The sequence below is a fragment of the Pelophylax lessonae genome, assembly GCF_965119305.1.
Source record: "Pelophylax lessonae genome assembly, chromosome: 3".
In the NCBI taxonomy this organism is placed as follows: Eukaryota; Metazoa; Chordata; class Amphibia; order Anura; family Ranidae; genus Pelophylax; species Pelophylax lessonae.
In genome coordinates, this window is record NC_138770.1 from 448,171,664 (window position 1) to 448,187,972 (window position 16,309).

General features: G+C 43.0%; 1 protein-coding gene across 1 annotated transcript in view; it reads left to right on the plus strand.

Annotated features, from left to right (window-relative positions):
• The first annotated feature begins 10,780 nt into the window (after nucleotides 1-10,780).
• The window catches only part of SYTL3 (synaptotagmin like 3), a 126,721-nt gene continuing 121,192 nt past the window's right edge, over nucleotides 10,781-16,309 (plus strand). The window contains exon 1 of the mRNA XM_082251790.1: nucleotides 10,781-10,984. The gene's annotated coding sequence lies outside the window, so the exon portion shown is untranslated. The remainder of the gene's footprint in view (nucleotides 10,985-16,309) is intronic.

A 16,309-nucleotide genomic window follows, 5' to 3' on the forward strand; every position in this document is an offset into this window, starting at 1 on the left:
TGTCTCAGGGAACGGTGTTACACCCTTGCCCGGCCGATCTGCACCTGATGGCCTGGTTTTTGAAAGGGAAAGGCTGGAGGCATTAGGGTGTCCAAGCGGAGCTATCTCCACACTGTTGAATGCGAGAAGAGCTGGAACAAATAGAGTCTACGAAAAGATATGGAAGAAGTTCATGTCTCATATCTCCGGAAATATGGATGTGCAAGGCACTCCAAAGGTTCAACATATTTTGAGTTTTCTACAATCTGGCCTAGATCTGCCTTTATCAGTCAGCTCTCTTCGAGTTCAAGTGTCAGCTATCTCGGCTTTCACAGGAACATCCTGGGCAAAGCATCCCCTAGTGAGGCAATTTTTCAGAGGAGCTTCTAGGCTCAGACCACAAAGGAAGCCCAGATTCCCTAAGTGGGATCTTCCACTTGTTCTGGATTTCTTTGCAGACCTCAGAAGAGATAACCCTGTTCAACTCTCCATCAAAGAATTGTCTCTTATAGTAGCGTTCCTGGTGGCAGTCACCTCAGCAAAAAGGGTCTCTGAGCTGGGAGCTTTGGGTTGCAAAGAACCCTTTTTGACATTTTTCCCGGATCAGGTGGTTCTGATTCCCAAGTTGGATTCTCATCCTAAAGTATCCTCTATTTTTCATGAAAATCAGGAAATTGTCTTGCCAACATTCAGATCCTCTGACTCTGCGACTCATCCGCTGGATGTAGGGCAAATTCTGAAGCTATATCTGGAAGCCATATCTCATTTCCGCCATACGGATTATCTATTTGTCCTGTTCTATGGGAAGAATAAAGGCTTGCGTGCTTCATCTAGAACGATCGCATCTTGGATTGTCCAGTCCATTCAGTGGGCCTATAGAGCTAAAAGGTTGGCTCCTCCGGAGGCTGTGACAACGCATTCTACAAGAGGAATGTCGACTTCTTGCGCAGCGTTCCATCATGTGGCTCCTGAAGTTGTATGCAAGGCGGCCTCATGGTCTTCAATTCATACTTTCATGGCTCATTATTGTGTCGAGCCAGCTTCTTTATCATCTGTTGATTTTGGTTTGCGGATACTATCAGTTGATGGTGCAAATTAAATTTCTTTTGAACAGCAGATTGCCCACCCTGGTGTGTTTGGCTAGTTATTTCCCACACGTAGGCTGCCATGGAGTCTGTCAAGAAAACGGAAAATTTATATCAAATACTTACCGTAATTTTCCTTTCCTGATGGACTCCATGGCAGCCAGAGTCCCCACCCATCTGCCGGAGGAGGCTATTTTATGAAACATGGTCTCTAGGGCAGAGTGAAATTTATGGGAGTGGGGTCCTATGAGGTAGGAGGAGGCGGGACTAACCCACACGTAGGCTGCCATGGAGTCCATCAGGAAAGGAAAATTACGGTAAGTATTTGATATAAATTTTCCGTTTTCTTCATCAATTCAGGCCAATATGTATTCTGCTACATATTTTTGATAAAAAATGCCAATAAGCGCATATTGATTGGTTTGCACAAAGGTCATAGTGTCTACAAACTATGGGTATATTTATTATTATGGGGGTATTATTATGGAATTTTTTTTTTATTGTTTTTACTAGTAATGGTGGCGAATAGCGATTTTTAGCGGGACTGCGGCATTGTGGCAGACAAATCTAACACTAAGTGACACTTTTTGGGGACCATGACACCAATACAGTGATCAGTGCTAAAAAATGCACTGTCACTGTACTAATGACACTGGCAGAGAAGAAGTCGTACCTGAATGGTATACCATGCAACCATAGGCGTGCGCACGGGGTGTGCCGGGTGTGCCTGGGCACACCTTAATCACCCTGTGTCTGTTAGTGTAGGGCCGGCTGTCTCCCGAGATCTCCATCTTTGGCACTGAGGGTAGTGAGATACTCGGTGGAGAGGCGGCTGTGCTGTTGGCTCCAGCAGACAGTGAGGCTTGCCATGTGTGTGACACTGTCAGGTAATGTTACTGCTTGCAGGGAGAAAGACAAGCTGTCAAAACTCAGCGGTGATGTCGGGGATGGGCGGGACCGAACAGCTATCAAACACAAGCCAATGGGATGGGGTCTGCTTCATTTATGTGGCTCCGCCCCTTTCTTAAGCAGTCCAATCATTGGCTGGTGTTTGACAGCTGCTTGATCCCGCCCACCCCGACATCACGCTAAGTTTTGACAGCTGGTCTTTCTCCCTGCAAGCAGCTACATGACAGTGACTGTGACACACACACAGTGGGGTACCAATAGGGGGGCGCACTGGGGGGTATCAGCCAGCGTCCTCTGAGAGATCCTGCATGGCAGTGTGAAGGCAACTGCAGTGGCATCTCCTTCAATCCGTGCTGCAAGCGGGGGGCGGAGACGCGGCGGGCTGAAGGGGGCGGAGCCGTGGCGGGAAGAAAGGGGCGGAGCATCGGCGGGAAGAAGGGGCGGAGCCTCGGCGGAAAGAAGGTGAGTGCCCATTGCCCAAGTGTGTGTGCTCTGTGTTGGATAGGAGGAGGATGGGGAAGCTGCATATAGAGGAATTCATCCTTCCCTATCCTTCCTGCAGCTGCTGAATAACTGATTGTCCTCCTCTCCCTCCTGCAGGAAGAATGGTGAAAGATCAATTCCTCTATATGCAGCTGCCCCATCCCCCTCCTATACAACTTCCTTTGCTGGCCCCTCAGTGCTCTCTTAACCCCCCCTCCAGTGTTCTTATCCCCCTCAGTGCTCTTAACCCCCCCCCCCAGTGCACTAGACCCCCTGTTCTTTAGCCCCCCCCCCTGCTCTTCAGCTCCCCACAGTGCTTTTTATCTCCCTCCCCCCTATGCTCCCTGTCCCCCCCAGTGCTCTCCACCCCCCTGGTTTTCCCTGCCCGCCCCCAAGTGCTCCCTGTCCCCCCCCAGTGCTCTCCACCCCCCTGGTTTTCCCTGCTAGCCCCCCCAGTGCTCTCCACCCCCTGCACCTTCCAACCCCCTACAATGCTTTGCAAACCCCCTCTTAATTCTCTCCTGTCCCCTCCGCCCACCGTGCCCTTCACCTCCTCCAGTGCTCTCTGCTTCCCCTGTGCTCTCCGGCCCCCCTAGTGCTCTTCTATCTTCTATCATGTCCTCAGTCTCTGAGCATCCTCTGTATCACGTCCGTAGTCTCTGACCATCTCCTGTATCATGTCTGCAGTCTCTGACCATCTCTTGTATCATGTCTGCAGTCTCTGACCATCTCCTGTATCATGTTTGCAGTCTCTGACCATCTCCTGTATCACGTCTGCAGTCTCTGACCATCTATTGTATCACGTCTGCAGTCTCTGACCATCTATTGTATCACGTCTGCAGTCTCTGACCATCTCTTGTATCATGTCTGCAGTCTCTGACCATCTCCTGTATCATGTCTGCAGTCTCTGACCGTCTCATGCCAAGGTTCGCCATCACTGCTCTATATATATATATATATATATATATATATATATATATATACACGCATGTGTGTTTGAGCTTTGGGGTGCACACCCTAATGCAATAGGCTGCGCACGCCTATGCATGCAACAGTTGTCCAATACCACTGGTCAAAGCCAAAGTACATGTTTGAATGGAGCCCTAAGACTCCAAGCACACTAGCGTTTTTTATAAGCTCAAAAAAAACTAGAAAAAAATGCTGGATGAAAATGCTGATAATAACATTTTAGTAGCATTTAGAAACTTTTAGGAGCACTAGCATTTTATTTTTTTATTTATTTTTGCAGTTGTAGCACCCTCCTAGGTAGGTGATAGTGAGAAAGTATAGTTTTGAGCCTTATCTGCTTACCAGGGGGGCTGCAGGTAAATCTATATTGTGCCTACCAGAGAGCAGGATCTGTTAGTTAGGTGTGCTCATTTTGCTCAGTATGCAATTCATCATGTCTAGAGGAGTGTTTCACACTGGTCCAATAGGGAGGCATGTTGGACAATGGGAGGAAACCTGACAAATGGATGCATAGGCTTTGTTACAGTGCTAGTGATTGGCAAAGGGCGGGTTGCCTTGGTGCATTCTGAGATACTGTATAAAAGTCAGGAGCACCTGTGCTGCGAGGTCTTTGTCTGGAGAGCAGAGCCCCGGAGGGAGGGGGCAGCTGCCTTCTCCTCTGTAGCAGTGGCATGTGGTCACAGGAGGTCGTCCCGAGGGCCAGAGGAATGAATAAGAGGAGCTGAAACCAGAGGTCCAGGAGAGCTGACTGAGGGGGAGACCCTGGGATCACAGTATCGTGAGTACAGGGACTTGTGTCAAGGAGCCTGACCTGAGCGGGCCACCCCACGTGTAGGATAGTCAGTGGAAGGGTGTATGCAGTGAAGAAAAAGAGGATGCTAGTGAGAGTGTCCTGAAGATATTTGCTAGTTCACCAAGTCCTCTTATCAAGAGGAAAAAGACTTAATACAAATTCACCCATAGTGGCATTGTGATTCAACAGCCTGGCTGTACCTGAAGATAGGAGTCCTCAACCACTTGTGCATAGTTAATTTGGAGTATCCCACTATTCCCTTCTCCTATCCCTAATTTATAATAAACACAAAACAACCAAATACCCCTGGACTGATTATTGGAGCGAGCCAAGGAAGGAGAAAGTAAGGACTTGAAACTGTCATTTTTGTATGCTGGTAACTCAGAGGGACCCGAAAGTGTGAAATCGGACAGTCCTTAGGGGGGCGGTGCTACACAGTTTATGAAGTAGAAAAAAAAAAAAAAGCTTTTAGCATTGTATTAGTAATTAGGAGCATTTAGGAGCATTCAGTTTGTTTGTTTTTTTTCTGCTTGACAAACGCTCCAAAAAAACTACAAAACCATTTTTTTTTTTCTCCAAGAAGCTAAAGCTCAAAAATGCTAATAGCCTTAAGTAGTTTGCATGGACACATAGGGTAACACTATTTAGCTTCTAGGAGCAGAAAAATAATGCTAAAACAGCTTCTAGGAGCTTAAAAAAAACGCTAGTGTGCATGGAGCCTAATTCAGGGAGCCAACACCCTTTTTTGTATTGGAGGGAAAGTAAAGGAAGAACCATAATAGCGCAACAATTTTTCTTTATTGAATAAACACAAACGCTATCCACTTACAATGTAAAGTGTCTCATCCAACAATGACATACAGTATCTCGCGAAAACTTGTAGGTCTGGCTGCAGCCACAAACTAGCTTCATGCACAGACCTGTAATCCCATGGTAGCGTTTGTCCAAAAGGCTCAAAGGCAATTTTTTTAAGACACCTGTGATGAGCTAGATTGACTTGTCTTTTTTCAACCTGACTAACTATGAATTATGATGGAAATTTACACTTCTGGACATGTATCAATTTAATATATGTTCACCATTACTTGTTACTTATTACTTAAGTCACTGGATTGCATTATAATTTGGTTGTTTTATGCCCCATACACACGTGCAGATTATCTGCAGACTTTTGTCTGCAGACTTACCAAAACCATATAATATGAGGTCAAACCTAAACACTTTCAATTTGTATGCAATCCGGCAGGCCCTTGCACTACATAGAAAAGGTAAGTCTGCAGACAAAAGTCTGCAGATAATCTGCACGTGTGTATGGGGCATTACACTGTTGGTTTGATTGCATACAATAGGTTTATTTAATTGGTGGTTACTAATCTACCAGAGCAAGCGCTGGTATTCATTTTCCAAAGGAAAACATTGAAAAGAAGGCGATGGGGTTAATGTGTGTGTGTGTGTGTGTGGGGGGGGGGGGGTTAATATGTAATCTAGAAGTCTCCTTTTGTAATAAGAGGCCTCCAGTATGCACCCTCCTCTGGGGAATGAGTACTGGGGTACATTAGTATTGTATTAGTACTATACTCAATAGAGTACACTGGCTAAGGAGAGGCTGCTCACCCAATAGAACTACACAAGAAGGGATGCCGAGGCATCGACCCCCAACAGGTTTTTAGGCAGCATATAAGGTAATATGTTGGAGACAAAAACGATGTCAAAAAATAGTAAAAAATGTCATCTTTAATGAACAAAACTTAGAAAAAAAGTGACAAGTGATATACATGAATGTACAAAAATATACAAAGTTAAAAACAACCCCTGAGGGGGGAGTATGTTATGAGCTCCTGGTAATAATACAAATACATGATAGTCTCATTGCAGAGTGATATTCAAAAACAACAGGATCATTGCAAAATTTTCACAAATGACATGAAAAGCACCCCGAACCCCAAAAAAGGTGGGGGGCAAACAAAACTCCGACGCGTTTCGCCCTACAGATGGTCTTCTTCAAGGGGATTGTGATATCATTAGAGCAATAAGCGTCTGAAAGCCAGGGAGCTGATCGAGAGATAGAGAATCCACAGACTTTTGAAGGGCATAGCCTCTTGCTCCATGCAGGGTGGAGTGGGCATACAAGCCTACAAGGACTCACCAGGGTCTGGTCACCGCAGAGGGCGACAGGCACCCCATGTCTGCTGCGAGTGGCATCTACAGATTCTGGTACAACGCCAAGAGGGAGGACATGCAGCAGCAGACATGGGGTGCCTGTCGCCCTCTGCTGTGACCAGACCCTGGTGAGTCCTTGTAGGCTTGTATGCCCACTCCACCCTGCATGGAGCAAGAGGCTATGCCCTTCAAAAGTCTGTGGATTCTCTATCTCTCGATCAGCTCCCTGGCTTTCAGCCGCTTATTGCTCTAATGATATCACAATCCCCTTGAAGAAGACCATCTGTAGGTCGAAACGTGTCAGAGTTTTTTGTTTGCCCCCCACCTTTTTTGGGGTTCGGGGTGCTTTTCATGTCATTTGTGAAAATTTTGCAATGATCATGTTGTTTGTGAATATCACTCTGCAATGAGACTATCATGTATTTGTATTATTACCAGGAGCTCATAACATACTCCCCCCTCAGGGGTTGTTTTTAACTTTGTATATTTTTGTACATTCATGTATATCACTTGTCACTTTTTTCTAAGTTTTGTTCATTAAAGATGACATTTTTTACTATTTTTACATCATTTTTGTCTCCAACATATTACCTTATATGCTGCCTAAAAATCCGTTGGGGGTCGATGCCTCGGCATCCCTTCTTGTGTATTAGTACTATGACCCACCGCCCAACCATTTTTCCCAACCACACTCCAGTCACTAAATGACAATTTCTCTGCTCTGTGGTAATGTAGACACGGTTTCTGGGATCCTGGGTGACGTTGTTGGCAATATTTGGTCAATATTTATAGAGTGATTTGCTCTGGCTTATTAAACAAGTCTGCATGTGTATGTTTGCTTTGATTGTGTATTGATACGGATTTGCCTAAATTGGTGTGTACTGTTTTGAGGGGCCTAGGTTGCAAAAAGTTAGAACACTATCGATCCAAAATACAGAATGAAGGCATAATGATATCAGGATATAAGCAGTATAAATGAACCAGTTTTCTAACACAGTTAGGAATGAAGATGTGATTTTCAAGTTTAATTTTGTGATCAAGTAACACAAGATAACAGATGTTTGTTACATTTCTAAGCATCCATGTGTTAATATTGCAACATAAATTACAAGCTAAGCGCAGAATACCGCCTGATAGGAATGTCCACTTACTGTAACTGAACACTGAGAATTATGTGGAAAAAACATTATGAAATCTAATAAATACATATGAAAAAAACATAAAAATATAGAGTAACTTACATTCAGCATCCTGCAACTTTGTTTGAGGAAGGAAGACTGATTGCCATCAACAAGACCTGGCAATGCATTTATAAGACAGCAAGTATAAGATAGGCTAAATGCATACTTTTCAGATGTCAAATTTGGTATGTTTTTATCTAAATGACAACATTTTTATGCTGTTGTTTTTATGATTAACTTCACCCACTACTGATATTTCTTTTTGACTTGGTAATGGCAGGTAAATCAAATGCGTGTTTCTGTTGTCTGTCAAAGAAGCCAATCGTGAGCTATCCATACCAGCATCATACAATTCTTCCAATTCAAAATCCAAAAAAAAGGCATCGCATTCCTCTCCTGGATTCTCCATAAAATAGAATCACCAAATCATTAAAGCCTAACCCCATGTTTACTTTCACTTTAAATAGTTAGTTTGGGCCCAGCTGGGAGCAGGCAGGGGGTGCCAAGAGGGCAACCTCCTTTGTTCAAAATACAGCAGGGCAGCCACTTGGTACAGGACCTGGGAATCACTGTAGTATGAGTGCCTACTACAGTTATATACAGCTTCTAGAGGGATTCCACAGGTCTAGTGTATGCGTATATACTGTGTGTGTGTGTGTGTGTGTGTGTGTGTGTATGTATATATATATAATACTGTGTTTGTGTGTGTGTGTGTGTGTGTGTATATATATATATATATATATATATATATATATATATATACAGTGCCTTGCGAAAGTATTCGGCCCCCTTGAACTTTTCGACCTTTTGCCACATTTCAGGCTTCAAACATAAATATATAAAACTGTATTTTTTTTATGAAGAATCAACAACAAGTGGGACACAATCATGAAGTGGAACAAAATTTATTGGATATTTCAAACTTTTTTAACAAATAAAAAACTGAAAAATTGGGCGTGCAAAATTATTCAGCCCCCTTAAGTTAATACTTTGTAGTGCCACCTTTTGCTGCGATTACAGCTGTAAGTCTCTTGGGGTATGTCTTTATCAGTTTTGCACATCTAGAGACTGACATTTTTGCCCATTCCTCCTTGCAAAACAGCTTGAGCTCAGTGAGGTTGGATGGAGAGCGTTTGTGAACAGCAGTTTTCAGTTCTTTCCACAGATTCTCGATTGGATTCAGGTCTGACTTGGCCATTTTAACACCTGGATATGTTTATTTGTGAACCATTCCATTGTAGATTTTGCTTTATGTGTTGGATCATTGTCTTGTTGGAAGACAAATCTCCATCCCAGTCTCAGGTCTTTTGCAGACTCCATCAGGTTTTCTTCCAGAATGGTCCTGTATTTGGCTCCATCCATCTTCCCATCAATTTTAACCATCTTCCCTGTCCCTGCTGAAGAAAAGCAGACCCAAACCATGATGCTGCCACCACCATGTTTGACAGTGGGGATGGTGTGTTCAGGGTGATGAGCTGTGTTGCTTTTACGCCAAACATAACGTTTTGCATTGTTGCCAAAAAGTTCGATTTTGGTTTCATCTGACCAGAGCACCTTCTTCCACATGTTTGGTGTGTCTCCCAGGTGGCTTGTGGCAAACTTTAAACTACACTTTTTATGGATATCTTTAAGAAATGGCTTTCTTCTTGCCACTCTTCCATAAAGGCCAGATTTGTGCAGTATACGACTGATTGTTGTCCTATGGACAGAGTCTCCCACCTCAGCTGTAGATCTCTGCAGTTCATCCAGAGTGATCATGGGCCTCTTGGCTGCATCTCTGATCAGTCTTCTCCTTGTATGAGCTGAAAGTTTAGAGGGACGGCCAGGTCTTCGTAGATTTGCAGTGGTCTGATACTCCTTCCATTTCAATATTATCGCTTGCACAGTGCTCCTTGGGATGTTTAAAGCTTAGGAAATCTTTTTGGATCCAAATCTGTATTTAAACTTCTCCACAACAGTATTTCGGACCTGCCTGGTGTGTTCCTTGTTCTTAATGATGCTCTCTGAGCTTTAAACGGACCTCTGAGACTATCACAGTGCAGGTGCATTTATACAGAGACTTGATTACACACAGGTGGATTCTATTTATCATTAGTCATTTAGGTCAACATTGGATCATTCAGAGATCCTCACTGAACTTCTGGAGAGAGTTTGCTGCACTGAAAGTAAAGGGGCTGAATCATTTTGCACGCCCAATTTTTCAGTTTTTTATTTGTTAACAAAGTTTGAATATCCAATAAATTTCGTTCCACTCCATGATTGTGTCCCACTTGTTGTTGATTCTTCACAAAAAATTAAAGTTTTTTATATCTTTATGTTTCAAGCCTGAAATGTGGCAAAAGGTCGCAAAGTTCAAGGGGGCCGAATACTTTCGCAAGGCACTGTATATATAATATACGCATACACTATATATATAGATGTAGAAAAGATATAATAAAATATTTACAAAAATGTGAGGGGTGTATTCACTTTTGTAAGGTACTGTATATGTGCATTTTATCATCACTGTGGTGATTGTTTCATTTGGTTTTATTTATGGTTTTATATTTTGATTTTCACATTCACTATGTATGATTGTTATGTTTGTATTTAAGCACTACTAGTTATTTTCATTTAATATTCACTCTAGCGCCACTGTTCTCCTTATAGTGCTGGATTTAAGTAATAAGGTTAAAATAATATACATTTTTTGTTGTTTATTGAAAGTGGTGGCTTCAAATCTACATCTAATCCTATGTATGTGTTTTGTTCAACTTTTTTTATACACATATTTTTCTTTGGCGCAGTGGTGGATGGGTGTTTTTTACTTGGCAGATCACTTATTTATATAATGTAATGTACAGTAATCTGCTTGGTGTTCTACCAGTGGTGCTCTCTATCGCCAGTATAACTAGAAAAATGCATTAATTTATAATGTGGTACTATTTGTGGTGAAAAATTATTTAAATATATTGCATATGATTTTGTTTCCTGTAAGACTCTCTAACGCTACTCGTGTGGTCTTGGTTTATAACATAGATGAAAACCTAATGTACGTAAGTATATAGGACAAATGCCAGTACACAAAGCTGTGGTCTTTGCCTGGGCTCATTATTTACACCATCACCTACGCAAGACATTTACAGTAATAGAGAGACTATGTTTTGAAGGATTAGCCGTAGTGCATTGATTTTTACTTCTTCTTTCTCGACTCTGAAAATCAGAAAGACTGTTGTTTCTTCTGTATGTGCTGATAGGAAGTTTTCCATGTGATAAGACTCCTCATTGCTTGTTGTGACTTCATTATAAGTGCAGCTAATGAGGTCCCCCAGGGTCGCACTGGCTGAGCAGGAAGGAAAGGCAATGACGTGTTATTTCCACTGAAAAGAAAAAAAGTTGTCTTGCACCAAATATCTATACAGTTTCAAACCACTGCATCTGAGAAGGTAAGATCTCTAATATTCTCCTAACTCTTGTATGTTTAGTGAAACATAGCTACAGTAGTAGTCTGAAATCAAGTAGTGCTAAAGGTATCAAGACTGCTCAGGTTGTTTGATGTGCTAAAAAAATTAGGGCGAACTAACGGTCTTAAGAGAAAATAGGATGTTACTGTGTGTGTGTGGTGCAATGTTTCTGCCAGAAATTTTTACAGCTCCATTGAAGTGCAGATAAATACTTCTAAGGCAATACGCAAGGTGTATGCAAGGGACGTATGTATATGGCTGCTTACATACTGTAACTAATTATTACAATTAATCTGACTACAGTGCTTTTTTAGTACTTTATTTTTTTTCTTTTAAAGCATTGTTTATATTAAAATTTTACAAATAGACAGCAGTTAGGGCTCTTTCACACGACCACTCCGATTTCTTCTTCCGCTGCGGCACTTTTTTTTTTTTTTTCGTATGTCCGCATATCGTCCCATCTGTTTGCGGATGATATACGAACATAATGTAGGTCTATGGGGATTGCGGATGTCAGCGGATGACACCGCTGACATCCGATTTTGCATCCGTTCCGTTTTTTTAATGGAAGAAAAATAGGGTTCTGTTCCGTTCCAAAAAACGGAACAGAACTGAAAGGACACAAATCGGATGTCAGCGGATTGTCATCCACTGACATTCGCAATCCCATTGACATTCATTATGTCCGTATATCATCCGCAAACGGATGGGGTGAAAAGAAAATTAATCTCCAAATACGGAAAGGTTTCTTCACCGTAAGAGCTGTGAAAATGTGGAATAGACTCCCTCAAGAGGTGGTTCTGGCTAGCTCAGTAGATTGCTTTAAAAAAGGCCTAGATTCTTTCCTAAATGTACCATAATATAACTGGGAACTAACATTTATAGGCAAAGTTGATCCAGGCAATATCCGATTGCCTCTCGGGATCAGGAAGGAATTTTTTGCCCCACTGGTGCAAATTAGATCATGTTTTGCTGGGGTTTTTCGTCTTCCTCTGGATCAACTGTGGGTATAGGATTGTTTATATGGGATTGTATGTTTGTTTTTTTTTTGTTTTTTTATTAGTTGAACTAGATAGACTTGTGTCTTTTTTCAACCTGAATAACTATATAACTATGCAACAGCATTTGTTTATGTGAAACAATAAAGTACATTCTGGTGGTGCCGCCATACAGGCTGTAACAGTTGGAAGAACCTGGGTAGGCAGTCCGGGTGCAGGCAAGTGGGGGTTCTGCCCTAGGTCAGGGTTTATGTAGTCTATGAAGGAATTAGTATTATTTTACAATAAACCTGAGGTTCTAGCCCTTCCTCACTCCATGTAAAACTACAGTAACATTTTGCTTGGAGTCCACTTTTTCCCTTTCAGACTGGAGTTACTCCAGCCTTCAGGAGTCTGCATGGCACCAGTGATCTGCTGATTGCTGGTGCAATGCTTTAGAGGCTCCAAAAAAAAAAAAAAACAATTTTCTTACCTGCAAAAAAATGTGCATTTATTTTTTGTTAAAAGGTAAACTTATGCTTTAAGGTGGGACATGGAGGCAATTTAAGCCAAAGATGCTGGTTCACCTACTCTGCATCAACATACTTAAAGCGGAGTTCCACCCGTTTTGGTGTTTATTAAAAGTCAGCAGCTACAAAAAGGGTAGCTTCTGACTTTTAATAAACACACACTCACCTGTCCCATGGATACAGGCCGGTGGGAGCCTCAGTTCTCTCCCTCTTCTCCTCGCGGCGCCAGCATCTCTAGTGCGGGCACCCGGCTGTGACAGCTTGTGGCTTCACATCCGGGTGCGCACTGTGTGTCCTGAGTAGACGGGTAATCTTCTGGGACTTGTGACATGTCCCAGAAGATTGCAGGGAGGGAGGGGGAGAGGAGAGCTTCTCCTCAAGCTGCCTAAGTGGCCTGAGCGGAAGTGGGAACGGGTACCTGTCAAATCTAGGTACCCGCTTCCTCCTCAAAATAATGACATGCCAAATGTTGCATGTCAGGGGGTTAGGATTGCTTAAAGCAGAAGTTTCATTTTTGGGTGGAACTCCACTTTAAGCATAGCTTTTGGGGACATAACACCATGCACTGCACCATCAGGGTATGAAATGAAGTGTACAGAGGCTACTAATAAAAATACATTTCCTTTGTGATTTCATTACTGATATTCTTCAAAGCAGAAGAATCAAAATGATATCATAAGGAAAAATAAGGTCATTATGGACATTAGAAAAATTATCCATTCTGTAAAGCTGTACAGAAAAGATTTTTTTTTGGTAGGCATAAAAGTGCATTGTTCCTAAGAAGCTTATCAGCCAGTTTGATTGCCCATTAGATTGTCAGGCTTATCATGGCACATATACAATTATAATAATCTGCTACAAAATCTACCCCATCAATATTTAGCATGACAAATGCAATCTGCTGATTTAGACACTTTTTTTAAGCATATAAATTGTATTAGTATTAATGAGCTGGAACTATTGTTCATGGTTTACCAACTAAACCAGATAACAGACACCCTTAAACTGGGATGCCCAACAACCTAGTCTCCACAGACAGGTTCATTTTGCAATCATGACTACAATTCAGATAAAGAAACATGGCATGGTTCATGTGCACACACATTTAGCTTCCAGTAATTCCATGCACTGTCAAAAAATCACACTGGGAAAAAAGGGTCTACATTTTGGGCCAGTTCGGCTCTGTTGCATGATGCTGTCAGTCTAGCATATTGAATATGCTTACAGGATGGGATAGTTCGAAGAAAATCTATCTTATCAAAGTGCTGCTACTAGTTCACTGGCCAACAGAATGTGGGGGGTTACCTGCCTCTATTAAGTATAGTAGAAAAGTGAGGTTTACGACCTGGCTATACCTGGAGTAGGGGAGCCTGAGCTGGCTGCACAAAAATACTTAACCTTTAGCAGGTAAAGCAGTTTAAGTATATCTATGCCAGCTGCACAATCTAACTGTATGCTGAAAATTCAGATATCAGGTAGAGCCGGCGGTCAGCTTTCAGGAGATAACAGCCTTCTGCACCTCTGCCCGGGTCTTCCGTCCCACCGGGAGACCCGAGCAACCAGCCAGCATGTCCGCCGGCTGGTTGGAGACCAGACCAAAGCCGGATTCGGCTTTGATCAGGTCTCCGATGTAGTAACCCGGAAGAAGCGTCACAACAACCCTTCCAGTTTACTCGGCTGCTAACAAGGCCGATTTAAAAAAAGTGACAGTATTCAAAAATGCCGGTTTCAGTATTTTTAATACTTTGGAGTGCAGTGGAGGGGTCTGGGGTCTTATAGACCCCCGATCCCTCCATAAAGAGTACCTGTCACTGCCTATTACTGTCACAAGGGATGCTTACATTCCTTGTGACAGCAATAAAAGTGATCAGATTTATTTATTTATTTTCTAAAACCGTGCTAAACAGAAAAAAATGAAATAAAATAAATAGGAATAATAGAAAAAAAAATTTAAAGCACCCCCGTCACCCTGAGCTTGTGCACGAAAGAAAGCGCATACGTAAGTCACGCAAATGAAAACGGTGTTCCAACCACACATTTGTGGTTTTGCTGCGATCGCCAGAGCAAGAACAATAATTCTCGAAAAAGACCTCCTCTGCAACTCTAAACTGGTAACGGTTAAAAATTTTTAAAGCGTTGCTTATGGAAATTTTTTATGCACTGTAATTTGTCGCCATTCCACGAGTGTGCGCAATTTTAAACCATAACATGTAAGGTATCTATTTACTCGCGTGACATCATCTTTCACAATATACAAAAAAATTGGGCTAACTTTACTGTTTCGTTTTTTTAAATGCAGTGAAATGTATTTTTTTCCAAAAAAACGTGTCAGAAATAGGCTTGGTCTTTAAGTGGTTAAAATGCTGCCTGTGTTCCCACTGGAGGGGATTTCCCTCCTTCTTTTCCTGGTGGCAACTGTGATTGGAGCATAAAATTATGGGCAATTCAACATTTTACAGTGGCCATCAGGCCATCAAAACATTATGGGGGTGTGGTCTGACTATGGAGGAGTGAGAACGAGCAGCTCAAACAACCAGCTACAGGGACAACTTTCACTCAAAACAGCTACAGGCTATGTCCCAATGCCAGTGGGCATCCTCGCAGCTGCAAAGATCAGGTCACACCCGTCAGGGTTCACTGGAATCCCTCTTCCCCGAGGGTCGGCGGCAGGAGAGTAGGAAATCCAAGATGGCACCGGAGCGAGTGGGCGCACAACACCACAAGGCTAAGCCATCCCAGCCTGCAGTGTCTCCTATTCCTTCTCCTTGGTCGGTAAGCAACTCTGCCCCCCGCTGCCTTCCACCACTTCACCAACACTCAGCCTGCTATTAGTATGCTAAAGGATCAGTGTTCAGCTCAAGATCAGAAAATTGAGGCCATTCTTTGTCAGCTAAATGACTTTGAGAACCGTAGCAGGCGGGCAAATATTTGTATTCGCAGCCTACCCGAGGCCACATCTCCTAAGAATATCATTCCCACCCTGAGGGGCATATTCTGTGAAATGCTGGATCTTCCTGCAACTGCTCCTATTGAAATAGATAGAGCTCAGAGAGCGCTTCGGCCCCCATCTGAAGAGCCTAAGAACCCTAGGGACATTATCTGCAAGCTCCACAAATATACGCTCAAAGAGCGCATCATGCAAAAAATGCGTAACCGGCCATTCTTTGACTTTGATGGGGCTGATCTGTTCTTTTTCCAAGATCTTTCTAGGCACACCCTTATGCAGCGCAGTGCCCTTCACCCCCTACTGGTTGCGGTCCAGGCCGTGGCCTTAAATACAGATGGGGCTTTCCATTAAGCCTGCAAGTTGGCTGGTAATACTGCGCACCAAGGATGATCTCCCAGGCTTCCTGCAAGTTCCCATTGATTTCCCAGACTGGTGCTGCACGCAGGAGATCCCAGTACCACCATTACCACAACCCTGGCTCTCTGCAAGAGACAAGAGACAATCCATGGGCCAGAAGCGGCAGTCCTCAGGCTCTTTCCCTGTCCCTTCGACAACTGGTGAATAAAGATGCTTGGAGGTCCTCACCTGCTGTCTTTTTATCCTGAGGCTTTAGCTCTATACTCTCTACTATGTTCCCTGTTCATTGACTGATCTAGGGGCAGCCTAAATGCAACACAATGGATGAGCAGTAGAGAAATGGGGGATAGAACTTGCCACTTTGTTTAGCACTTTCTCCCGAAGGCGCTCCCCCCCCCCCCCCCCCCATTCTTACCCTATTCAGCAGTGGCCACCTCTTTAATTTTGCAGTTCATACTCCTTGACTGACATACACTGGGGTCACCCAGCCCTTCTG